Source organism: Protopterus annectens, chromosome 4.part0 (assembly GCF_019279795.1).
Source record: "Protopterus annectens isolate FY-2018-M chromosome 4.part0, PAN1.0, whole genome shotgun sequence".
NCBI lineage: Eukaryota > Metazoa > Chordata > Ceratodontiformes > Protopteridae > Protopterus > Protopterus annectens.
This window is the reverse complement of record NC_056733.1, coordinates 928,669,229-928,696,147: the sequence shown is the minus strand read 5'-3', so window position 1 is coordinate 928,696,147 and position 26,919 is coordinate 928,669,229. Positions and strand designations below refer to the sequence as shown.

At 44.6% G+C, this 26,919-nt stretch overlaps 1 protein-coding gene across 3 annotated transcripts in view; it reads left to right on the top strand.

Moving 5' to 3' along the window:
- SIRT4 (sirtuin 4) overlaps positions 1–26,919 on the top strand; it is a 197,795-nt gene that overhangs the window by 2,506 nt on the left and 168,370 nt on the right. The window lies entirely within an intron of this gene.

Here is a 26,919-nt window from a genome sequence, read left to right as displayed (position 1 = left end):
AGGAAGTCGGGAGTGTCAGAGAAGTATGTAAAAGTGGTACAGGATATGTACGAGGGTAATGTGACAGCGGTGAGGTCTGCGGTGGGAGTGACGGATGCGTTTAAGGTGGAGGTGGGATTACATCAAGAATCAGCTCTGAGCTCTTTCTTATTTGCAATGGTGATGGACAGGTTGACAGATGAGATCGGACAGGAGTCCCCGTAGACTATGATGTTTGCAGATGACATTGTGATCTGCAGTGAGAGTAGAAACCGGTGGAGATATGCTCTAGAGAGAAGAGGAATTAGGGTCAGCCGGACTAAGACAGAATATATGTGTGTGAATGAGAGGGAGGATAGAGGAATGGTGAGGATGCAGGGAGTAGAGGTGGCGAAGGTGGATGAGTTTAAATACTTGGGATCAACAGTTCAGAGTAATGGTGAGTGTGGAAGAGAGGTGAAGAAAAGAGTACAGGCAGGATTGAGTGGGTGTAGAAGTGTGTCAGGAGTGATTTGTGACAGACGAGTACCAGTAAGAGTGAAAGGGAAGGTCTACAAGAGGGTAGTGAGACCAGCTATGTTATATGGGTTGGAGACAGTGGCATTGACAAAAAGGCAGGACTCTGAGCTGGACGTGGCAGAGTTAAATATGTTAAGATTTGCACTGGGTGTGACGAGGGTGGACAGGATTTGGAATAAGTATATTAGAGGGTCAGCCCAGGTTGGAAGGTTTAGAGACAAAGCCAGAGAGGCAAGATTACGTTGGTTTGGACATGTGCTGAGGTGGGATGCAGAGTATATTTGGAAAAAGATGCTAAGGATGAAGCTGCCAGGTAACCAGAAAAGAGGAACACCTAAGATGAGCTTTATGGATGTGCAGGTGGTTGGTGTGACAGAGCAGGATGCAGAGGACAGGAAGAAATGGAAACAGATGATGTGCTGTGGCGACCCCTAACGGGAGCAGCCGAAAGAAGAAGCTCTAGTGTGTGTCTACAATGTAATAGTAGTAAGAGGTACTTAGTAATAGCTTGTTAATTATTTTTCTGATTTCAGAATGGTGCTTAACAAGCATGCCTTTTCCCCAAATTCAGAGTATAACTATAGTGAGCCATATACTACAAGTCCGTATCTTTCAAAAATAAGACATAAAATGCATCACAGAACATCTAGATCCTGGCAGCATCCACAATTCAGGCTGGAGAAGTGGAGTTTGACACAGATGTTTTGAAGGTTCTGTCCTGGACTCACCTGTTCTACAACTGGACCTACTCAGAAGTGTGCACAGAATGTTGCTATAGCTTGTTTGTGTGTGGATGGTGGGGGATGGGAACAGTAAAATTATTATTTCTTAAATCCTCCTCACAATCAAACCTCAGAGGTGTGCACAGAAGGTCACTATAAGTTGTTTGGAATTGGGGAATGTGTGGTCATTATTTCTTGAATTTTCCTAAATTAAACCTCTGAAGACTGCACAGAAAGTAACTCTGGCTTTTGTGGGGCTGTGACAGTGTGGTCATTATTTTTTTTAACTTCTCACCCAATCATAGGAGGGTGTAAATGGGGTGTCTAGGAGCAGTGTACTGTCTAGGAGCAACTGACTGGAATACATGACTATGATACATATTTTTTCTGTTTTCTCACAATCACTTATTATAAGTGTATATAGGTGACTGACATTGGAAGGTGGGGGCAAGGAGGCATATTGTGAATATACATCTGTGATCAATAATTTAAAATATGTTACTATATTCTGGCTGTCAGGTGGACACAGATGGTAGTTTTTTAGGGATGGGGTGAAAAGGCAAGCTGTATGATGTGTGACAGCAACTTGAAGTATATGAATGAGGCCATTTATTCATTCACTCTCATCCTGGTCTGACATCAGAGAGATGCACAAATGGTGACTATCATTTCTTTTTTTTTTCTTTTGCTAGGGAGATAGATACTATTCTAAGGTATGATGTATATATCTTTGCAAACATTTATATTTTCAGTTTATTAGGAACTAATTTTTTGTCAGCTTTGACCGTTAAACTTTTGGCACAACGTTTTTCTTCCTTGAAAGAAAAGAAAAAACTGAATTTCTTTAGTTATTCATGATTTTTGCAGAGGCCATAATTCTGATAAAGGCTGGGGAGAAATATAAAATGTACTTCACAGCATCTAGAAACTCATGGCATCTAAGGGCCAAGCAGCCACTTCCTGAATAAAAGCTTAATTATCATATTTTCTCCACAGTTATTACACTGTCTTGGCCATTTAGTGAGTGGAGAGAGGGTGCAGGAAGAAACATGGCCATTTAGGGAGTGGAGAGAGGGTGCAGGAGGAAACATGGCCATTTAGGCAGTGGAGAGAGGGTGCAGGAGGAAACATGGCCATTTAGGGAGTGGAGAGGGGGTGCAGGAAGAAACATGGCCATTTAGGGAGTGGGGAGAGGGTGCAGGAGGAAACTTGGCCATTTAGAGAGTGAGGAGAGGGTGCAGGAGGAAACTTGGCCATTTAGGGAGTGGAGAGAGGGTGCAGGAAGAAACATGGCCATTTAGGGAGTGGGGAGAGGGTGCAGGAGGAAACATGGCCATTTAGGGAGTGGGGAGAGGGTGCAGGAGGAAACTTGGCCATTTAGGGAGTGGGGAGAGGGTGCAGGAGGAAACTTGGCCATTTAGGGAGTGGAGAGGGGGTGCAGGAAGAAACATGGCCATTTAGGGAGTGGGGAGAGGGTGCAGGAGGAAACTTGGCCATTTAGGGAGTGGAGAGAGGGTGCAGGAAGAAACATGGCCATTTAGGGAGTGGGGAGAGGGTGCAGGAGGAAACTTGACCATTTAGGGAGTGGGGAGAGGGTGCAGGAGGAAACTTGGCCATTTAGGGAGTGGGGAGAGGGTGCAGGAGGAAACTTGGCCATTTAGGGAGTGGGGAGAGGGTGCAGGAGGAAACTTGGCCATTTAGGGAGTGGAGAGAGGGTGCAGGAGGAAACTTGGCCATTTAGGGAGTGGAGAGAGGGTGCAGGAGGAAACTTGGCCAATTAGGGAGTGGAGAGAGGGTGCAGGAGGAAACTTGGCCATTTAGGGAGTGGAGAGAGGGTGCAGGAGGAAACTTGGCCATTTAGGGAGTGGAGAGAGGGTGCAGGAGGAAACTTGCCCATTTAGGGAGTGGAGAGAGGGTGCAGGAGGTAACTTGGCCATTTAGGGAGTGGAGAGAGGGTGCAGGAGGAAACTTGGCCATTTAGGGAGTGGAGAGAGGGTGCAGGAGGAAACTTGGCCATTTAGGGAGTGGAGAGAGGGTGCAGGAGGAAACTTGGCCATTTAGGGAGTGGAGAGAGGGTGCAGGAGGAAACTTGACCAATTAGGGAGTGGAGAGAGGGTACAGGAGGAAACTTGGCCATTTAGGGAGTGAAGAGAGGGTGCAGGAGGAAACTTGGCCATTTAGGGAGTGGAGAGAGGGTGCAGGTGGAAAGGGAAGAGTAAGAATGAATTTCTTTCTTTAGCCACAATTTTTGTTTAGGCAGTATTTGTCTCAAAAGTTTTGAAAAAAAATCAAATCTGAGCATTTAGAACCAAGTGGCCTGGGGTGGGAGCTGAGGTCTCTGACTTTATTTAATTATTTCCTTCTCATTTGTTATAGTGTAATCATGAACAGTTAAGATATATTGAAACAATGCAGGAAAACTCTGAGGAGTGCAACAAAGTGTGAGCAAACAAGAGAAAAAAGTAATCTAAACGGTGTGGCAAGGCCAGGATGAAGGGAAAGTAGGGGGCACACTTGCGGGGACATTGGATAGAATGGGGCACATGGAGTCCTTTTCCAGTATTTTCATTCCACCAAAAGCCAGAGTCAAAATATTCATTACTGGTAGAGACTTCCTCAAGTACATCACACCGATTATGTTCATTACTGGTAGAGACTGCCTCATGTAAGTACATCACACCGATTATGTTCATTACTGGTAGAGACTGCCTCATGTAAGTACATCACACCGATTATGTTCATTACTGGTAGAGACTGCCTCATGTAAGTACATCACACCGATTATGTTCATTACTGGTAGAGACTGCCTCATTTAAGTACATCACACCGATTATGTTCATTACTGGTAGAGACTGCCTCATTTAAGTACATCACACCGATTATGTTCATTACTGGTAGAGACTGCCTCATTTAAGTACATCACACCGATTTTCAACAAGCTCTGCTACTCTCCAAAAACATTTCATAACCTTGTTAACACCTGGATAAGAAAAAAAGTATGGAAGCTGCTTGATTTTGTCAGACTTCTGGTATACAACAATCTATTTTTATTGTGTATTTACTACTACATATCATATACCTAGTTGCATTATTCTACTAAATATGCCTTTGAAGACATTCCTCAAGCTGTTTAACTTAAGTTTAGCTACTGGTTTTGTCTCTGTGTATTAAACTTAAGTGGTGATGCCCCATTATAAGGATGGCCTTACTAATGACCCTGGTTAGTTAGTCCTATCAGTATTAGAAAGCCTCATCTGTGAAACCACGGGGTGTATCATAACTAATCTCATAAACTGTGATATCAAGACCCTTGTTTGGCTTGATTCCCAGCAGTTTGACTTTCTGAAGGGCAAATCCTGTTCAGTTAACTTAAACTTTTTCAAAAGAGTTACAGTGGCTGGTGTATCTTGACCAGGCAAACATATTCAGCACCATTTCCCATGCCGGCATCATACAGATGCTAACTGCTTTTTAAATCAACCCATGTTTGTTGAGCTGGATAACAAACTGGCTAAAAGAGCCAACACAGTGCAAGTTGCAGATGCTTCATCAGTAAGTATGAAAGTGACCAGTGGTGTCTCTCAGGGTTCAGTGTTTGGATCTCTTGTTTTTGTTATTTCCTTCTGAGATCTCCAACTAGAGAGCCAAGACCTCTGGCACTTAAAGTCTGCAGAAGACTGCAAACTGGAGATTGTTATTAAGTCACCCTATGATACCCAAACTCCCTTGAATTAACTTTCCCAAGTAAACCTTTGATGTACTAAACATGAGCTCAAACTAAATGCACAGAAGTGTAATGTCATATTTAGTGCACAACCCCTCCCCTCATCATATGTATACACAGCCCCTCCTGTTCATAGGTTGGTACTAAGCTATCGGCCCTAGGGCCTATACAAGCCTAGCCATAACAATTCCCTGGCTATTTCTTCCCACACTGTTTACTTCCATGGATCCCTGTCTAGCAGGGCGACTGACGTGATCCCTGGGCTGAATTTCCTTTCTCCCATCCAGTCATCAAGGTTCCTTTTTGAAGAGGACCAAAGAGGTGCTCTGCTTGACATGTATGGGCAGTCTATTCCAGAGGCTGGGGAGTCTGTGGGTCAGAAACCTATCCCTCCAGCATGTTTTGTTTATTGTGATGACAAGGTTTAGATCCCTGGAGCGTGAGGCTCTGAGGGATTGGGATTTCTTTAAGTGTAGTATGTCCAACAGCTCTGGGTTTGACATGGCCTTGTATGTTAAGCAGCGATCTCCTCGGAGTCATTATACTGCATGTATAGCCCCGCCCCTCATTGGACTGTGTTAACCAGGCCTGCCCCTCATTGGACTGTGTGCACCAGGCCCGCCCCTCATTGGACTGTGTGCACCAGGCCCGCCCCTCATTGGACTGTGTGCACCAGGCCTGCCCCTCATTGGACTGTGTGCACCAGGCCTGCCCCTCATTGGACTGTGTGCACCAGGCCCGCCCCTCATTGGACTGTGTGCACCAGGCCCGCCCCTCATTGGACTGTGTGCACCAGGCCTGCCCCTCATTGGACTTTGCGCACAGCCCCACTTGTCATAGTACTGTATAGCCCACACACCACTACAAATTGAAAATTTTGTCAGCGACCTAGAAACTCGAGCTGATAGCTTCCTCTCTTTTGACAATCATGTGACAACAGTTGTCAGGAAGTCCTTTTATTTAGCTCACTTAATTGCCAAGGGAGTATCTTCACAGTCTAAAGAGGTAATCTCTCCCTTATAGTCAGCATTGATCAGACCAATTATCAAATACTATACCCTCTTTGAGATGCATCTCACTAAACATAAACAGTTAAAAAGACCTTGAAGACTTCTAAGTCTTTAAGTCTACCCAGAAACATTGGTAGAATTAGTGCAGGCTATGTACAAGGACCCACTGACTCAAGTACGAACAGTGTTCGGCCTCACAGAGGGGTTCCCAATGGGAGTGGGTGTACATCAGGGTTCAGCTCTGAGCCCACTGCAGTTCATACTGGTGATGGACTACATTAGCAGACAGGTTGGAGGGTATCAGAGTGACAAAGTTGCTGTACACAGACGTTGTGACATTACAGGTGGCCTCTGAGCAAGAATTTCAGTGAGGTATTGGAGAATGAAATGCAAAACTCAAGGCACATGGGATGAAAATAAGCACAGATAAGATAGTGGTAATGGCAGCAAATTGGGGAAATCAGAAGAATCTGAGAATAGAGATAGAAGGGAAGATAGTGGAACAGGTAAACAGCTTCAAGTGTCTGGGAGGGGTGGTTGAGGGGAAGGGAAGTCTGAATGAAGAGGTCAAAGCTAGAATCAGAGGGGCTGCAGCCAACTGGCATAGAGTGTCAGGTGTAGTCTATGACAGAAGAATTCTAAAGAAGCTGAAAAGTAAGGTGTACAAGACAGCAGTGCGACCAGTGCTACTGTGTGGTACAGAAACCTGGGCAGTAAAGGCAGAACAGATGAAGAAGCTAGAGGTGATGGAAATGAAGTGCCTGAGAAGGGTGGTAGGATGCACACTGTGGGACAGACGAAGAAATGAGGACATAAGAGCAGAAGTCCAAGTAGCTCCAGTTGCATAAAAGATCAAAGAGAACAGATTATGGTGGTTTGGACACTTATGCAGAAAAGCAGAAGACAATCTGGTGAGGAAGATTTGGGACAGACAGGAAGAAAGTAAGAGGAATCGAGGACGTCCAGCAAAGAGACGGATGGATTGTGTGAAAGAAGATCTGTGATAGTCCGGCATGAGTGTTGAAGAAGGTAGGAGAGTGGCACTGAACCAAGAGAGTTTTGGCGATAGTTAACACAATACCCTGACCCCAAGTAGAGAAACATGGGGAAAAGGGGGCTGATGATGATGATTGACTATCTTACTCTAAACATAAACTAGTGACTGGATGGGTATCCACAAATGTATTCTGGGTTGTACCGATATGGCCCTCCTGGAAAAAGAAGGTGCTGCCTGAGAGTGTGTACTGGCACGGTGCTTCCTGAGACTGTGTACTGCAAGGTACTGCCTGAGAGTGTGTACTGCAAGGTGCTGCCTGAGAGTGTGTACTGGCAAGGTGCTGCCTGAGAGTGTGTACTGCAAGGTACTGCCTGAGACTGTGTACTGCAAGGTACTGCCTGAGAGTGTGTACTGCAAGGTGCTGCCTGAGAGTGTGTACTGCAAGGTGCTGCCTGAGAGTGTGTACTGCAAGGTGCTGCCTGAGAGTGTGTACTGGCAAGGTGCTGCCCGAGACTGTGTACTGGCAAGGTGCTGCCTGAGAGTGTGTACTGGCAAGGTGCTGCCTGAGAGTGTGTACTGGCAAGGTGCTGCCTGAGACTGTGTACTGGCAAGGTGCTGCCTGAGACTGTGTACTGGCAAGGTGCTGCCTGAGACTGTGTACTGGCAAGGTGCTGCCTGAGAGTGTGTACTGGCAAGGTGCTGCCTGAGACTGTGTACTGGCAAGGTGCTGCCTGAGACTGTGTACTGCAAGATGCTGCCTGAGACTGTGTACTGGCAAGGTACTGCCTGAGACTGTGTACTGGCAAGGTACTGCCTGAGACTGTGTACTGGCAAGGTGCTGCCAGAGAGTGTGTACTGGCAAGGTGCTGCCTGAGAGTGTGTACTGGCAAGGTGCTGCCTGAGAGTGTGTACTGGCAAGGTGCTGCCTGAGAGTGTGTACTGGCAAGGTGCTGCCTGAGACTGTGTACTGCAAGGTGCAGCCTGAGACTGTGTACTACAAGATGCTGCCTGAGACTGTGTACTGGCAAGGTGCTGCCTGAGACTGTGTACTGGCAAGGTGCTGCCTGAGACTGTGTACTGGCAAGGTGCTGCCTGAGACTGTGTACTGACAAGGTGCTGCCTGAGACTGTGTACTAGCAAGGTGCTGCCTGAGACTGTGTACTGGCAAGGTGCTGCCTGAGACTGTGTACTGGCAAGGTGCTGCCTGAGACTGTGTACTGCAAGATGCTGCCTGAGACTGTGTACTGGCAAGGTGCTGCCTGAGAGTGTGTACTAGCAAGGTGCTGCCTGAGAGTGTGTACTGGCAAGGTGCTGCCTGAGAGTGTGTACTGGCAAGGTGCTGCCTGAGACTGTGTACTGGCAAGGTGCTGCCTGAGACTGTGTACTGGCAAGGTGCTGCCTGAGACTGTGTACTGGCAAGGTGCTGCCTGAGACTGTGTACTGGCAAGGTACTGCCTGAGACTGTGTACTGGCAAGGTACTGCCTGAGACTGTGTACTGGCAAGGTACTGCCTGAGACTGTGTACTGGCAAGGTACTGCCTGAGACTGTGTACTGGCAAGGTGCTGCCTGAGACTGTGTACTGCAAGGTGCTGCCTGAGACTGTGTACTGGCAAGGTGCTGCCTGAGACTGTGTACTGGCAAGGTGCTGCCTGAGAGTGTGTACAGACAAGGTGCTGCCTGAGAGTGTGTACGGACAAGGTGCTGCCTGAGAGTGAGCACTGGCAAGGTGCTGCCTGAGAGTGTGCACTGGCAAGGTGCTGCCTGAGAGTGTGCACTGGCAAGGTGCTGCCTGAGACTGTATACCGGCAAGGTGCTGCCTGAGACTGTGTACTGGCAAGGTGCTGCCTGAGACTGTGTACTGGCAAGGTGCTGCCTGAGACTGTGTACTGCAAGGTGCTGCCTGAGACTGTGTACTGGCAAGGTGCTGCCTGAGACTGTGTACTGGCAAGGTGCTGCCTGAGAGTGTGTACTGGCAAGGTGCTACCTGAGAGTGTGTACTGGCAAGGTGCTGCCTGAGAGTGTGTACTGGCAAGGTGCTGCCTGAGAGTGTGTACTGGCAAGGTACAAATTGCCATAATATTTGTTGCCTTGGAGTATCTTTGAATCTAAACTGTTTATATGCCTTACTGTTATAGCTTGTTAGTACATTGCTGTCAGCGCACATAATGATCCTGAACAGTATAAAGTGGGTGTAAGACAGTGAATGAATAATTAAATACAACAAAACGGTTACTACATTATAAGCCAGTCTTGCTTCAGTGAAATATCTCTCTGTGGAAAAGTCTCCCTAAAACAGGCTATTAGATAGGAGAGTGAAAGCCTACCTTGGTAATTAGTGGATGAAAGGCAACAACACTCAGGCCTGCACCAACGTATGGAAATTAAATGTTACTTGTAGAACATACTTTTCAACTATATTTTATATATATATATATATATATATATATATATAGATCTAGGACTTTTGAGCTAAAGATCAAAATCCCGAATCCATTACCACTGAACACACTTTAATGAAAGCGTTTTCATCAAAAAAACGCTTTAGTTAAAGTATGTTAAAAAAAAAAAAAAAAAAAACACAAAATCTACTTGAATGCAGGGGGGCAAGTCCCCCTGCACCCCCCAATGTAGGGGGTTGTGCCCCCCCACACCCCCCACCTTAATATTCTCATTCCAAGGTCGCACTACAGTGGGGAAAAGGGAATTTTCCCTTACCACACCGTAGTATGACCGCAGCAGCAAGCATACTTACACGAAAGTGCTGCTTCGGTGAACAGCACTGTCACGCAAGTATGCTCACCAAATTAGGATTCGGTGAAACCACCCCCCATCATTTTTGGCTTTGTTCAGATTTCTTAAGCAAAAGTTGAGATGTATGCAGAGGATTACAGTCCTTCACTAATGCCAGATATTAAGTTTCATACAACTGTTGAGATGTATGCAGAGGATTACAGTCCTTCACTAATGCCAGATATTAAGTTTCATACAACTGTTGAGATGTATGCAGAGGATTACAGTCCTTCACTAATGCCAGATATTAAGTTTCATACTTTTGCTGTTCAGAAAGTGCATGTTGATGTGAAACCTGTTCTGCTAAAGTTTTAAATGAATAAGTAATTAAAATAGTTTCTAATTTTGGACTTTCGTTCTGTGGTTATTTTTTGGCTTTATCCAAAACTCACGATGAAAGACATTCATCAGTATGCCTTAGAAACTCTTGCATAGGCATTTCCACATACATCGGTATGCCTTAGAAACTCTTGCATAGGCATTTCCATGGTAACTGCGAGCTTGGACAGCCAGAAAAAGATGATTTATTACTTGAATTGTCAGGTTTCCAACTGCCTGAACTTGCAGTTTCCTCAGAAATGCCAATGCAAACTATTCTTGGTAATCGCTACTCCAGCAGCACTTTCAGAGTACATTGGGCAGCTGTTGAAAGTGGGGGTGGCTCCCCCCCTCTCTCTATGATTCTGGCAACGATCCTTAGCACCAAAATAATTCTCTCTCTCTAAATTTGGATCCAGGAAGAATGAGGTCATCATTTCTCTCTACTCTTCCCTCATTAGACCAGTCATAGAGTGTAATGCCCTATTTGGCATGTACCTCACTAGACACATGCAACAGCTGGAGAGGCCGCAAAAGTACCTCATGAAAAGGATCCTAGGCCTTAAACACATGTCCTGCATGGACAGACTCAAACCCCCCCCCCCCCCAGCTATTCTCTGTCTCATATCGTGTACTAAGAGACGATCTCTGCTTGATTTACAAAACCATGTCTGACCCAGCTCTGTTAGAAATGCTACATCTAAAGAAATCCTAATCCCTCCATACCACACGCTGCAGAGACCTCAACCTTATTACCATAGTCAACAGAACATGCTGGAGGGACAGGTTCATAACCCAGAGACTGCCCATGCTCTGGAATAGACTTCCCATACATGTCAAGCAGAGCACCTCACTGGCCCTCTTCAAGAGAAATCTTGATGAGTGGATGGGAAATATAAAGTTCACCCCAGGGATAACTCCAGTAGCTGTACTTGATAGAGGCACTGGGAACTAACGACTCGGGGCACAATGCCAGGGCACTTCAATGGGTTAGGCTTGTAAAGGCCCCAGGGCCATTAGCCTAGTACACACCTATGAACCAGTGTATTCTGCTGTTTGAGTCTCTAAATGTTAAACTGGATCTTGATACAACAGAATCCAGTAATTAAAGTACATTTCCTTTCCTTTTCAGAAAGAGCTGTCATAGGTAAGAGAGTTCTACTTGTTCTGCTAGAATGTAGCTTCCTTTTATAATAGCTGGTATCTGTAATGCACGTACCAAAATAGTACAATTCACATCAATCAAAATATGTAGATTTATTACCCTCTCCCCATACCCTACACAAGAACATGCATGTCAAGCCATCACCAAAGCTGAATGGCTTCCCATTAAAAAAACAGCTGACCTGCTGTTAGGATCTCATCTTCTTAAACTTCTGTAAATGGTAGCCTTTCCTCTGTTAGCATCCAAACTCAATATAACTAGAATCATTCTGGACCAGAAACCACGAGTCTCAAACACTTCACATGTGAAACACTTAACCTCCTACACTAAATTCCATGCCCAGCTAAAAATCAAAATTTTTAAATCAAACTCAGTGCAAGTGTTTCCACTTAGGGCACATAACCTAAATATATCAACCGTGTATTCACCTTTTGTTTTATTTTTGCTCCCTTAAAGATATTGCCCAATTTCTCCTATTCCTTTGCCTATTTGGCCCATTCATTCTGGTAGAATAGGAGTCTGGTATTCTGGGGCTAGGCGAGAACCCTACCCCTCATTCGTTCTTGGCCAGGAAACCCCAATCTCCCCTTCTTTTCTCTGGCTAGAGTTAGTAGGGAATGAGCCAACTTACTGATCTTGGGGTGGCCCACCATTTCTGTGTGCAGTTGCCACTTCACAAGGGGAAGAGTGCTGCTCACTGGCATCCTCTGTGGCTAGCTCCTACAGGCTCTTGTGCAGCTAGTCGAACTCTGATCATATCGACCGTCATCAGCGATTTGTTTGCACCACAGAGCTGGCTTAGCCCTGCACTTCAGGAACCAGAAACTAAGTATCTCAGATCAGTACACCAAATTTCAAAGTCATTTTTTATTTTGATTTTGCATATTTTTTGAATAATGTTTAGCAGCTATTTTAAATGTACTGCTTTAGTCAGCAAGCAGTACAATATGTCATTGTTTTCTTATTTTGTTTTGTATTAATATATACTTCAGCTTTTGTGCCTGTGATATTATTTCTCTTATATCTCTTTTTGCATATTCTTTCTGGGTGGACCTGAAATGTATTCGTTGTGATCATTGTTTTACCTCTGTTAACAGAAATAAATGAAAAGTAAATAAATCATATGCCCAGTCAGCTTACAGGTGGAGTGGCTCCTGACCCAAATGGTGCAACTTGTTAACAGAGAAAATATGAATTATTATCCTACAATATTATGATTATATGCCATGTATTAATACTTTTGTTAATAACTTGACCCAGAACCTGTTTATATTGTACTCCATGGTATCAAATGAAAGCATATACAATACTGGAAATAAACTTTGCTGTGCTACTTGGTATTTGAGTAGTATATCTGAATAGCACTGCCTTGCAGATATTAACATGTATTTGCCCCAGACAAGCATACATATATTTGTGTAAACAGCTCAAAAATTAAGTGACATTAACAAAAGTATTTTGCAACTAATTGACAATTGCATCTGTTTGAACTAAAGTAACACTGATAATGGGGGGGGGGGGGTCTGTGTTATTAGAGAGATTAACAGCTGATATAATTACAGTAACAAAATGTATGTTTTGTATAATTCATTGCTGACTGTAAAATGAGCTTTTTGTCTGACCTCTGTGTAGAGGTGTGTTACAAGCAACCTTTTTAAATGTGCTTTCTGTGTATGTTTTACTATCCTCAACATGCTTGTATTTGCAGCAGGTCTCGAACTGCATTTTCACTGATTTAACTTTGGTATAAGCTTTCCTGGCAGCAACTCTGCAGTTGTCAGTAGGTGAGAAATTCCAGTGATGATGGACATTATTGAGTCTGGGGTGACAGCTGACAGCAGGTCCGTCTGTTATGGAAATAGTTTTAATGTTCTGCATGTCTCACCTTCCTCCTAGTGTTTGATGTCCATGGAGGAAAAAAGGTTTATTTAATGCATGCTTTTGTAATATCTGCTCACATGTCAAAACCTACTTAAACCCAGCCTTACGATACCTATATCTCTCAAACCCCCTACTCATCATCACCTATATGGTGTGATCCCAGTTATTCTCACTAGGGGTAACACGTAAATCTGATGTTGTTAATCTTCATTCATTCCTTACCGATGGGTTTCAGTTTCGTCCTCGGAGTCGACTCGGCCGTTGTAACAAGCTTGCGCCAGCCAGAATACTCTAGAGCTAAGCTTTACCCGTGGTGCCTCTCTCCACATTACCTCAGATCTTGTTTGCTGCGTACAAAAACAAGACGTATCAGACCAGGCTGTCAGGTAAGTGACGAAAATAATTCCTAAATTTCACTTTCTTGTGCTATTTTTTTTGTAATTTTTTCCCTTCTATAGGTATATTGGATATCCTTATTTTATTTTTGTGCCCCTCTGTGTCTCTTTTCTGAGATTTTTACCAAGTGAGTATTCTCATACCATTATTGGTACTTACTTTCTTTACCCATTTGGGTATTCCTATTACAATTACTGGTAATTACCTTCACTTTTCACTAAAAAAAAAAAAAAAAATTTTCTTTATTGGTGATTGTTTGACTGCGGTGGTGGTGCTGCGGTAGCGTTGTCACCTCATAGCAAGACGTTGTCCCATTCGATTCTCAGTTAGAGCGTCTTCTGTGTGGAGGCATACGTGAATGGGGCGTGCCTTTGTTGAAAGTTGTGTGTCAGGGCTGGTAACCCGGTACGTAAAAATCCACTAGCAGTCATTAGCAGACCGGAGTTCCGCTGTGGCAACCCCTAACCGGGAAAAGCCAAAAGACACAAACAAACAAACATTGGTGATTGTTTGAATTTTTTAATACGTCTGATAAGAAGGGGGCTACAGGTTTCAAGAGATGTGACAAATGTGATAGGAAAATGCCTAATGTTGACAACCACTTATCTTGTGTTTACTGCTTAGGGGTGCCTCACCTTTCTGAGAACTCCCCTTGTGAGATCTGTAAAGGTTTCAGCTCCTGCACGCTTGTGGAGCATAAAAATAAATTAATGCTAGCCGGGATGTTAAAATCTACATTCTCAGAGGCTATTTCTGAGTTGGAGGCCTCGCCGCCTCCCAGGACAGAACATAAAAAGAGGAGCAAGTCCTTCCCCTCATCTCCTCATGAGTCTAAACTATCGGAACCGAAACCTAAGGTCCCAAAATTGTCACATACATCGGCTCCGAGGCTTAAATCAGCAGCCTCGGTTCTGACTCAACCAGCTACATCGGCGCCATCCTCTGCCTCTTCGGCACCGATAGTGATAACTGCATTGGCCACGGCACTGACACCTACAATTACAACCTCTGCATCGACCCTTTCTGTGCCAGCAGTAGTTAATCTAAGATCCAGAAACGTTCCCCCTTTCCCTGGCACCGACCCTTTCTGTGCCAACAATAGTTATCTAAGGTCCAGACACATCTTCCTTTCCCTGGCACCGACCCTTTCTGTGCCAACAATAGTTATCTAAGATCCAGATACATCCCCCTTTCCCTGGCACCGACCCTTTCTGTGCCAACAATAGTTATCTAAGATCCAGACACGTCCCCCTTTCCCTGGCACCGACCCTTTCTGTGCCAACAATAGTTATCTAAGATCCAGATACGTCCCCCTTTCCCTGTTCTTCATTCTGGTCCTTCGACCTTGGTACAGAAAGGTGACATACTCCCTAGGACAAGGTACTACCCTTCGGTGGACCCATTTTATGGCCAACAATACAGCCCCTTTTTAGAATGTCCAGCTTCACCTTCGAGGATGCCCACGCGTTCCTTTGAGTCTTTCTGAACTAGATGTAGTGAGGCTAGTGGATCAGCTGTTAGCAGCCATAGGCTTTTCAACTCCATTTAAACCCTCCCTCCAATTTGGAGCCAAGGATTCTGCTCCAATGATTCCATAGCGTTTTCCTCCTTTGACCTCCTTACAGGTTTTGGAGCATTCATCACCGACACCGACCCCGGTTCCAGCTTCTTTGGCACCGGTGGTAGATTTTACCATGGTGCCGACGACTACCCTTTGGCCTATGGCTTCTTTGGAGCCGGGCCATCCTGCGGACCAAGATTGGCCTGTCGGCACAGTGTTCCCTGGTATGGCATCACCCTTTCATATGTCTGCCTCAGTCCCAGTAGCTTTGATGAAGCCATCTCCTCCTGTGGCTCCTTCCCTGGTGACGGGTCCTTCAGAGCGGGGTGTGACCCCGGTTGTGAATTTGTCACTTTTGGTTCCGGGCTCCCATCCCTCTTTGGGAGGACCTGCTTTCCAGGCAATGGAGAGGGCACTGGCCTCTGCAGGCTCTCAGTTGGCCCCTCCGGCGTCAGAGATTGACCCCTCCCCTTCCTCTGAGCCACAGCTGTTGCAGCCCCCTACTCATGGACACCGGGCGTGGGAGCTACATGACACCCTTCAACAGGGTTCCCCCTCTGCAGGCTCTTCTTCTGATGCTCTCCTCAAAGAGGTTTCTTGCAAGAGGAAGCATGTTGATTCCCAAGAGGAATCTGACCGAAGATACGGATTGCAATGAGGGAGAAGGGTCCCCACGGTCACCCCTTGATGTCTCCTTTGCAGACATCTTGGAGATCCTGAAACAGCGCGGTGATTGCAAGTTCAGCAGCCCTTCCCCTGAGGAGTCCATGTTCTTGCAGGCTCTCTGCCTCCTGGGTGACCCTACCTGCAGAAGAACTCGTCCAGCTGATTGTGCAGCGCGCATGGGAATAGTCTTGATGCCATTGAGCCTATCCCCGTAAACCAGATCAAATTCTTTCACCACCAGAGGACAACCCTCACTGGTCCAAGGGCCTTCCTGTGGATGCAATGGTTGTGGCAGCAGCCACTAAGAAACAGCTTGCCGAAGAGAGCACTACTGTCCATCCCCCTAACAGGGAGGCTCGGGCAATAGACAGACTAGGAAAGCAGTTTTTTTCTGCAGCGACCTTTGCTATTCAGTCCCTGAACTATCTGGCACATTTTACTCGGCTTCAGAGAGACATAATTTCAGAGCTCTTAGAAACCCTGCAGGAGCATTCCTGATGAGGTACGGGACAAAGTCACCTCACAGCTTGCTACCCTGGAGTCCATCTCAAATTCATCCATGAGGCTGATTTCACACTCAACTGAAGGGGTGGCAAGGGCAGCAGGCGCTGGTGTTATAGCTACACGTCATGCCTGGATGCATCTGTGATTTCACGGACCCTTTCAAGTCTTCCTAAATGCCCCTGTAGAGGCCTCATCCCTCTTTGGTCGGAAGGTTAAAGACACCTTAGTCAGGTGTAAGAAGGACGGTAAGACCTTGTCTGACATAGGCGTACATTTTTTTACACCTCAGCGACCCTATTCCAGGAATCAGAGGAGTGGAAAAATGTGGTACAGAAAATCCCAAGGTCCTTTCCATGACATGTGTGGTGGTCCCCCCCCCCCACGGGGTAGAGGGGGGAATTCATCTGGGAGACACCCCTTCAGGGGCAGAGGGGGGTCCATGTAACCAGAGATCCAGGGATTCTTTCTCTGGACAGCCCTGTCAGCGGTCCTGAAGAGCGGCCCGATTGCTTGCCTCTGTTACCAGTCGGGGGACGTTTTTGTGTGCACCACTTTGCCTGGCAAGAAATAACCACTGCCTCTTTGGTGCAGACAGTTATGAACAGAGGATATCACATCCCATTCAGTATTATCCCAAGGCCTTTAAGGCGCATTCCCGATGTTCCACCCAGTCAAAGGGAATTTGCAGCTATAGAAATTCAAAAGCTGCTTCAAAAAATGGTCATCCAAATAGTCCCTCCAGACCAAGCAGAATCCAGCTTTTACTCAAGATTCTTTTTAATGCCAAAGAAATCAGGGGACTGGATGCCAATTATGGACCTCAGCATCCTAAACAAATTTGTCAAACAAGCAAAGTTCCGAAAGTCACAGTATAGTCTATTTTCCCTTTCTTGGGAAAGGACAATTGGATGTGCTCTATAGACCTTCAGGATGCATATTACCATATAAAAAAAGACAAATGCTCCAGAAAGTTTCTCCGCTTCTTGCTGGGGGCCAATTACTCCCAGTCTTTGGCTTCTCTACAGCCTCCAGAGTGTTCACCAAATGCATGGCAGTGGTGACAGCTCACTTGAGACTACAAGGATTCCAGGTGTTTCCATATCTAGGTGATTGGTTCCTCACCGCCCAACCAAGCATCAACTGTTTTCAGCGATTCACTACACCCAGCAGCTTCTGAACCACCTAGGGATAACAGTGAACCAGGGAAAATGCAAGCTTATTCCATCTCAAAGACTGGAATTCAAGGGGGCGGAGTTCCATACCCAGTCTTGTCGAGTCTGCCTTCCCTTTCACAGACTACAGAGACTGATCGCAACTCCAAGTGATACTCAACCAAAACAAAGTACCGGCCCGAGCTGTTTTTTTGTGTTGGAAGAAGTTCAAATGGATGTTAGAGGGGGTCCTTGGGAGACCCAAACAGAATATAGAGAAGTATACGGGCAGCTGGTCTTGGAAGTGAATAAATGGCCGGGCCTAAACAAGATGGTCTCCCTTGCATCTGTGTTGAAATTAAGAGCAGTCAAATTGTAGAGTCACTACTCAAAGTTCTTTTTTTTTTTTTTTTTTTAATTAATGTATTTTTTTTAATAACATAAAGTAAAATAAAATAAATAAACAATGTAATGTATTTTTAATATATAAAAGTTTTTTAGACAGAAATGTCCCTTATATACAAATGTTTTCAAACAGACAATTGATAGTTATTAGTATTTTAATATGTTTATGACAATTCCATGTTTGTACAAAAGTTTTAGACCTTTTGCATTTTATTATTGATTTAATACATTATGAATTATTAGAATTTAAAAAAGTAAATGAAAACTCCAGCCAAGCTAGAACTTCCAATGAGTGACCTCCCAAACCTCCTGTAACAGAGGCACATGGGATATATGCAAATGACCCTTATGAACATCAGGTATTTCAGCTATATGGCGATTCTGATTGCCCATGACTTTTACATTTGAAGTCGTTTTAATGGACAATTTCAGGCCAATAAAGCCAAACCCCACTAGCTATGGTTATTAGAATTTAGTGTTATAAATGTGTTGGACACTAGAGGGCAGTAAAGCATTGTTTCTAGTATGTGTTCGTACACTGACTACGTTAGGTATTTTAATAAACTATTTATTGTATTTTTAATATAAATTTATCAAGTCAAGGTTTTTTAATAGATTGGTACCATAAGATTGTTTAGTAAGTGACGTGTAATAGGATGAGAAGTTCTTTTTATATATATTTTTAAACCTAGTTTCAGTTATCTTGATTTTACTGTGTCTAATTAAATATTTCTGCTTAATTATGCCTTTAATGATTGGCTTGGGTGAATTGCTAGTGGTATAAAATAAGGGGAAGTGGTTTAGATGGTTATGCTGATGAAGTCTTGGATGAAAACATACCGTGAAGTGTTTAGCATTATTTTTTACTTGTGCTGTCTTAATAAAAGTTCCTGGGGCGTAAATGGTTGTCAGAGTGCTTTTCTGGGTTATTGGTGACTGCTTTTGCACTCTGTCCATGTTTTTGTGGTAATTGCAGACAAGATGAGCAGATGCATTCTCCTGCCTCACAAGTGGTCCCTCGATCCTGTCATAGAGGTGAAGATTTTCAGCCGCTGGGGTCAGCCTTGCTGTGATCTATTCGCTTCCCCCGCATATCACAAATACAGCAGCTACTTTGCCCTAATTCCCCCACAGGGGGAGCCCCCGAGGAATGCTCTTTTACACGATTGGACCATGGGACATCTTTATACTTATCCTCCCCTTCCTCTAGTCCCACAATTCTTAAAGAAGGCTCTTCGGTTGAGAAGCAGAGTAATCCTAATTCCAATCTTCTGGTCTCGACAAATTTGGTTTCACTTGCTATGGCCTCACTTAGTACGTCAACCCTGGATTCAACTCTGGACTTGCTGTTGCATCCACAGGGTTTGACTCATCTGACCATATTGAGTTTCAAGCTGACAGCTTGGTTTCTTCACTTCCGTTGATTGCCAGGCAAAGCAACCTATCCTGCCCGGTCCGCACATTCTTCTGGCTTCTTATGAACCATCCACCAGGAAGCTTTATCTCAGTAAATGGGTAAGTGGAAACAATTCATTTTATATTCGTATAAAGGGAATTGATCCTTTTTCAGCACCAATACCAATAATTTTGGATTATCTATCGAATCTTCTTGATTCCAGAGCTGCAGCCTCTTCCATTCAAGTCCACCTTTCATCAATCTCCAATTTCCATAATGGGGTTGAAGCTTCCTCCTTAACCTCTCACCGGCTCTGTAAAACCTTATTAAAGGGTGTTGTACATATCAAGCCACCTTTTAAACAGCCAATTGAGCCATTGAACTTGACCCTGGTACTCCAAACTTTAACCAGCTCCCCATTTGAACCTGCAACAGACTGTGATTTAAAATTCTTGTCTCAGAATTGCAAGCTTTATGCACAAAATATCCCTACCTGATCGTCCATAGGGACAGAGTATCACTTCGGACTAATCTCTCCTTTTTGCCTAAGGTTATTTCTGATCTTTCTATTAACCAGACAGTTGATCTACCAGTTTTCTTCCCAAACTACTCTAATAAAGGTGAGTATATCTTGCATTAGCTCGATCTTCACAGACAACTAAGTTTTTACCTTGACAGTATGAAGTCCATACGGAAATCTGACCAAATTTTTATATCCTAATCTGGTCTGAAAATGGGTATCCAAAGTTACCTTATCTAAATGGTGGAGAGATTGCGTTTCCTTGATGTATCATACTAACAAATTCTCAGTCCCATCTAAGATCAAAGCACATTCCACAAGATCAGTGGCAACTTCTGTGGCTTTCCATGCTAGGGCTTCCATGCATGACATTTGTGCAGCAGCAACATGGGCCTCGCCTCATACTTTTATCATGCATTACAAATTGGATTTGGTCTCCAGGAGGAGAGCCTCCTTTGGTTTAGTGGTGCTCAGGAACATTCTTTCATAAGGCCCCCCCCAAGAAACAAGATAGCTAGGGACTCTGTCCCATTGGTAAGGAATGAATGAAGATTCACAACATCAGATAAAGAAAATATGTCTTACCATAACGTTCCATTTGTGTTTTTCATCTTCATTGATTCATTACAACCCACCATCCCCCTCCTAAAGACTCTTGGAGGTTCAGCTATAGTCCTTTCCTATGCTAAGGAAATTGCTCAGAGAAAGCATCCACTTTCTACCTGCATTCTGTCCTATCCTTACTGGCAAACTCTATCTGAGGTAATGTAGAGAGGAGCACTGTGGATAAAGCTTAGCTTCAGAGTTTTTTGGCTGGCACAAGCTTTTTACAACGGCCGAGTCTGTTCCGAGGACAGAACCAAAACCCATCAGTAAAGAATGAATGAAGATGAACGACACAGATGGAACGTAATGTAAGACACAACTTCTTTTTCTCGATCATGGGATGGGTAGGGCCAATCTAACATCAAATGGGACAGTTTAATTCAAGCACAAAAAAAGGAAATTGGCTAGGCTTAAAATGACCTACAAGACAGCTAGCCTAGTACTTACCAATGAACTTATCACTAAAGAACACGTCCTGAAAACTCTGTCCTTTAAGTGACTAGATAAAATTGTGGGCTGCTTATTAAATAATGCTAAGTATGCCCTGGTGGAACCTCTCCATGATTTATTGCATTGGAGACCTGTTACAACAAAATTGCCAAATTCGCCACAGGGGCATCCTACCGTAGTCACCACTGTCTCTCACTTGCTGAACTGGGCTGGCTTGAACTCCCTCACCTCCTTCAATGGTATCAACTCTCACTCGCCCACAAACTAGTAAATCATCCACTAAATGTCCCATCCCTCCAGAATCTACTCCAACCCTATCGCACCACCAGACCATTAAGATCCAGCAACAAAATCACTTGCAGATCACTAAAGCCAATAACTCTGCTGGTGAAGCACTATTCTCTTGCACCATAGCCAAATTATGGAACTCCCACTCTAATATCACCCACCCCATCCAACCACTACCTTTCTTTCCACTCCACTAACTACCTTGATTATAGCAATCTCAGATGCTCATAAGCCTAGTACTTATACAGCAGGAACTTCTTATTTTAACATTTGTTAATGTCTGTTATGTACTTCACAGATAAAAGATTCTAGTTGTCTACTGATGTACTATGTTCTTCATCTGTAAGTATGTTGTAAGTAATTGCTATGTAAATTGCTAATCGCTATGTAATCCAGTGTAACTACTGTCTGTTTATTTTAACTGTGGAGCTTTTCTCCCTGGGCCCCCGCTGAAAATGGACCTACATCCAGTCAGACACTCCTGGTAAACAAATATAAATAAATAAATAAATGTAACCTTATCCTGACTCCAGGCTCAGTCCCACAAGCATGGCGGACAGTACTGGTGGTGTCACTCCATAGTAGTGGCTGCAATACTGACCCCAGAAACTACTGGCTCATCAGTCTGAAGAGACTCATTTTTAAGGCCATGGAGTATGTTATAACAGGCTTGATTAACGAAAATCTGATCAGGTTAGATCTGTAGCAGTTTGATTTTGTAAAGGGTAGAGCCTGCTAATGAATATGGTAAACTTCTTCAAAGGGTAAACCAAACTTTTACCCTGATCCTGGGTGACTTTAACTTCGCAAACATAGATTGGATGAATTACTCATGCCAGAACACAAATGCCCAGTGATTCCTTGATTTTGTCAATGCTAATGCCTTGGAACAACTAGTCGATATCTCCACAAGAGGTGATAGTTTCTTGGACTTGGTGTTAACCAACATGGGTAACCACTGCAGCATCCCGATAGTATCATCCTCCCTGGTAAGATCCGACCACAAAGCGGTCACTTTTGAAGTCACCATCTGCCCCAACCCCCTCTAGCTAGGATCAGACATAAAAACTTCTCCAAAGCTGGTTACAGCTTTCTGAGGCATGGTATAAAACGGGTCAGTATCAGTTTATCGAAAGCTGAGAAGAGCGCATGCTCTTTGATCGAACTCTAAAACGTCGAACGACCTAAATGTTGAAGACACAGAACAGTGATTTTTTTTCCCTAGGAAAAAAATTGCTGGGGCTGTTTTCGGGAGTTTGCCATTTCCTCCACTGTGGTGCGATCTCGGAGTTGGTATATTTAAGTAGGGGGGTGTGGGGGCACAGTCCCCACACATCAGGAAGGTGTGGGGGCGAAGCCCCCTACTTTATTTTGTGTGTTCATTTTTTTGTGGATCAGCGAGTTTTTTTTTTTTTCCCCTGGGAAAAAAAATCGCTGTTCTGTGTCTTCGATATTTAGGTTGTTCGCTTAGGGTTTGATCAAAGAGCATTTGTTCTTTTCAGCTTTCGATAAGCTGATGTGGACCTGGTGTAAACAGCTTCATAGCCCCTGCCCCTCTGTAGGAATTAGCACCAATGTCCAAAACTACACCAAAGCACTATGCGAGCATTTATATAAATGCAATGAATCAGGAATACCCGACCGGACTAAGTCATCCTCTGCAAGGAAGAGTAAACCTGTCTGGTGGACATCTGCAATAAATGAACTCTATAACAAAAGGAAAAAAATGCTGACCAAAAAGGAGCAGGTGCCCAACTGGAAGCAAAGTCTCCTTAGCCTGAACAAGTAAATAAGACCACTAGTGAAATCCTCCAAAGCAAACTTAGAGTCCAAATTGGCCTCCTCTACTAGAGACAATCATAAGGCCTTCTTCACATATGTCCGCAACCTCAAAGGAAGAACCCCGATCTGTTCAGAACTATTGGTCAAGGACACTACATGTACAAATACTGTAGATATAGCAAACTTGCTGGCTGACAGATTCAATGAAAACTTTACCCCTCTGTCCCCCTCATCAGTAAATCAGGACATCCTCAGTACCTGCCCGCTTCCCCGTATATCTAGGGAACAGTCATCACTGCTTTCTCAAAGGCAAAAATTACAGCTTCAATGGGACCCGATAACATCCCAGGCCGCTTCCCCGTATATCTAGGGAACAGTCATCACTGCTTTCTCAAAGGTAAAAAATACAGCTTCCATGGGACCCAATAACATCCCAGGCTGCATCCTACATGAACTTAGGCAGGAACTTGCAGCACCATTAGGCATCCTGTTCACCCAAAGTCTGAGTACTGGCTTCATCCCAGCTGAGTGAAGGACAGCCACTGTCATCCCTTTACACAAAGGTGGAGCGTCCACTGATTCAGGAAAGTATAGATCCATCAGCCTAACTAGCCTGATCTGCAAGGCCATAGAACAGATCATCATGGACCTCATTAGGAAGGACATTGGGAACCTCCAAACACTTGATCCTACACAGTTTGGCTTCGTCAAGGGGAGATCATGTCTGCTAAATTTGGTCGACTTCTTTGCGGCAATCACCAAAGACATGGACAAGGGGAAGACTGTGCACACCGCCTACCTTGACCTGGCCAAAGCCTTTGACAGTATTCCCCACTCTGGCATAATAGATAAACTCTCTCAAATAGGCATCAATTCATATGTTACCAGATGGGTAGCAAACTGGCTCACTGATAGAACCCACATAGGCAGAATAGGGGAAGCCACCTCAAGCAGTAGACCTGTACCAAGTAGCGTATCCAAGTGTTCGGTCTTGGGGCCTCTGTTATTTGGGCTATACTTTTCTGAGGTGCAGGCCAAAATCAGTGGGCTATGGCTGACTAAGTTTGCAGATGACTGCAAGCTGGGTGCTGTCATCAGTTCCCCAAGTGATGTGGACATCGTTCAAGAGGGTCTCACCCAAATAAGTGGCTGGTGCCAGAAACATGGTCTCAAGCTGAATACCAAAAAATGCATCATCATTCCCTTTGGGGAGAGTGACGTCCCCTCAAATTATCACATTAATAACGTTCTAAGCACGCAATCAGTCGTGAGGGATTTGGGCACCCAGGTTTATAGCAACCTGTCTTTTGATCACCATGTTGCTTCCGTTGTACGGAAAACCTTCTACATGGCCCACCTCATAAGTAAGGGTATCTCATCCATGGACAAGAAGGTCATAACATCTCTGTATTCTTCTCTTATAGGTTCATAGGTTGGTACTAGGCTATCGGCTCTAGGGCCTATACAAGCCTAGCCATAACAATTCCCTGTATATTTCTTCCCACAATATTTACTTCTCTGGACCCCTGTCTAGCAGGGCGACTGACATGATCCCCGGAGTGAACTTCCTATCTCCCATCCAATCATCAAGGCTCCTTTTGAAGAGGGCCAAGGAGGTGCTCTGCTTGACATGTATAAACAGTCTATTCCAGAGTCTGAGGAGTCTCTGGGTCAGGAACCTATCCCTCCAGCATGTTTTGTTCATTGTGATGACGAGGTTTAGATCCTTGGAGCGTGTGGTTCTGAGGGATTGGGATTTCTTTAAGTGGAGCATGTCCAACAGCTCAGGGTTTGACACTGCCTTTTATGGTAAGCAGAGATCGCCTCTGAGTAGACAATATGCCACAGAGTATAGCTGGAGTTTTTTTTAGATGGTCAGCATATGGCATCTGCTTTAGGCCTGTAATTCTTTTAGTGAGGTATTTCTGTGGCCTTTTCAGCTGTTGCAGATGTCTTGTGAGGTGCATACCAAATGAGGCTTTATACTCTATAATGGGTGGGACAATGACCTTTTTTCTTGATGAAAATCCCTTAATGATGAGGTGTGCCACGTAGGATTTCCTGACTGTTGTGGTGATGTGGTTATCGAAAGTGAGACCACTGTCCACCTGTGTCCCTAAGTCTCTCATCACACTTTTGATGTTTAGTGTACTACCACCTATGTGGTAATTCATGGGTACATGTTTTTTTTCCAAAGGGCATAAAGTACAGTTGTGTACACTTACCATAAATGTAGATGTTCGAGTGTATTCACTGTTGCAGTCATCACACCTGGGCCATACACTTGCAGCAGCCCTCCAGTCGGCCTGAACACCAAAGACCTGGGCCCTGCGTCGGCTGCCGTCCCATCCTCCATGACGTCAGGTAGCCAGGGGCATAAAGCATGCAGCAGACGCCACTACATAGATTTTTCTTGCCCCAGATGTCAGGTGCCCCCCTAATGGGAAGCAATTAAATATATATACACACACACACACACACACACAAGGTTATACCTCCACCAAAAAGCTTTCAAGCATAGTAAAAGAGAGTAGAGGTATAGCCAAAAGAAGTCCGGGGGCTGTAGGGAGGGTAACCAGGACTGCAACAGTGAATACATTCTAACATCTACATTTATGGTAAGTGTACACAACTGTACTATTGTTCTTCGTGTTTCACTGTTGCAGTCATCACATTTGGGTAGATTCCCAAAACTAAGGATGGGAGGAGGAAATTAGATAACATTAGGACCAGCTATAAGGCCCTGCAAGACTGCAGTGGCAAAGCCAGCTCTGGCTTTAGAGAAAACTGGCAAATGGTAATGCTTGGTGAAAGTATGTACAGAACTCCAGGTAGCAGCTTCTAGGATGTCTCTGGTAGGGACACCTCTGAGAAAGGCTGTAGAGGTAGATGCAGCCCTGGCTGAATGTGGTCTTATCCCCTGTGGGGTAGGTTTTCCATGGTGCTTATAGCAGAAATGAATTGAATGGCCTATCCATTTAGAAATGGTTTGCTTTGAAATAGCTTTCCCCTCTGCCCTTGCAGCAAATGCCACCAGCAATTGTTCAGATTTCCTTTGAGGTTTAGTCCTGTCCAAGTAGAATCTAAGTTGTCTGTGCACATCTAAGGAATGCAGTATCCATTCCCCTTTATTCTGTGGATTAGGAAAGAAGGTTGGCAAATGAATGGACTGATCAAGGGCCACACTGGATACCACCTTGGACATGAAAGAGGGATTGGTCCTGAGGGACACCCTGTCCGCATGAAATATGATGAAAGGCTCCACTGCCATAAGGGCCTTTTTAATTCAGATACCCTTCTTGCTGAAGTGATGGCTAAAAGGAAAGCTGTTTTCCAGGAAAGGAATTTTAACTCTGCACTTGCAGCTGACTCAAAAGGAGGAAGAGTGAGTTTTTCCAAAACAAAGTTAAGGTTCCAGGCTGGAGTTGGGGCTCTCCTGGGTGGTCTTAAGTTTTTGGCCCCTCTGAGGAACTGCTTGAGCAGTGGGTGTGAAAAGAGGGGTGGCTCTGTGTTGTAATAAACTGAAATGGCTGAGGCGTGAATTTTGATGGAGGAAAAGGAAAGGCCCTTGTGAAGCATCTTAGTTAAGTATTGAAGAATCTGAGGTAAATTGGGTGCTGCTGTGGCCATCTCTTGAGTTTGTTTCCAGGCACAGAATCTTTTCCATTTTTCCCTATAAGATTTTCTAGTACTAGGCCTCCTTGCCGCCACAATGACATCCAACACTTGTTTACTGAGGGATGGTAACAGAGAGATTAGTTAATTAGCCAGGCTGCCAGGTTCAGGGTTTGAAGCTGGGAGTGCAGAATCTGGCTCTCCTGCTTGAGACAGCAGGGTAAGGGTCTGAGGCAGGTGCCATGGGGCTAGCAGTGACACTGCGCAGGAGTTGGTATCTGTATTGACGTGGCTAGTCTGGTGCAATCAGTATCATCCTTGGTTTGTCCTGTTTGATCTTTAGTAGTACTTTGGAGAGGAGAGGCAGAGGAGGAAAGGCATAAACTGATAGATTTTTCTAGCTGAAGGACAGAGCATCCACTTTCCAAGCTTGTTTGTGGGGAGTCCTTGTGCAGAATTTGTGCAGTTGGTGG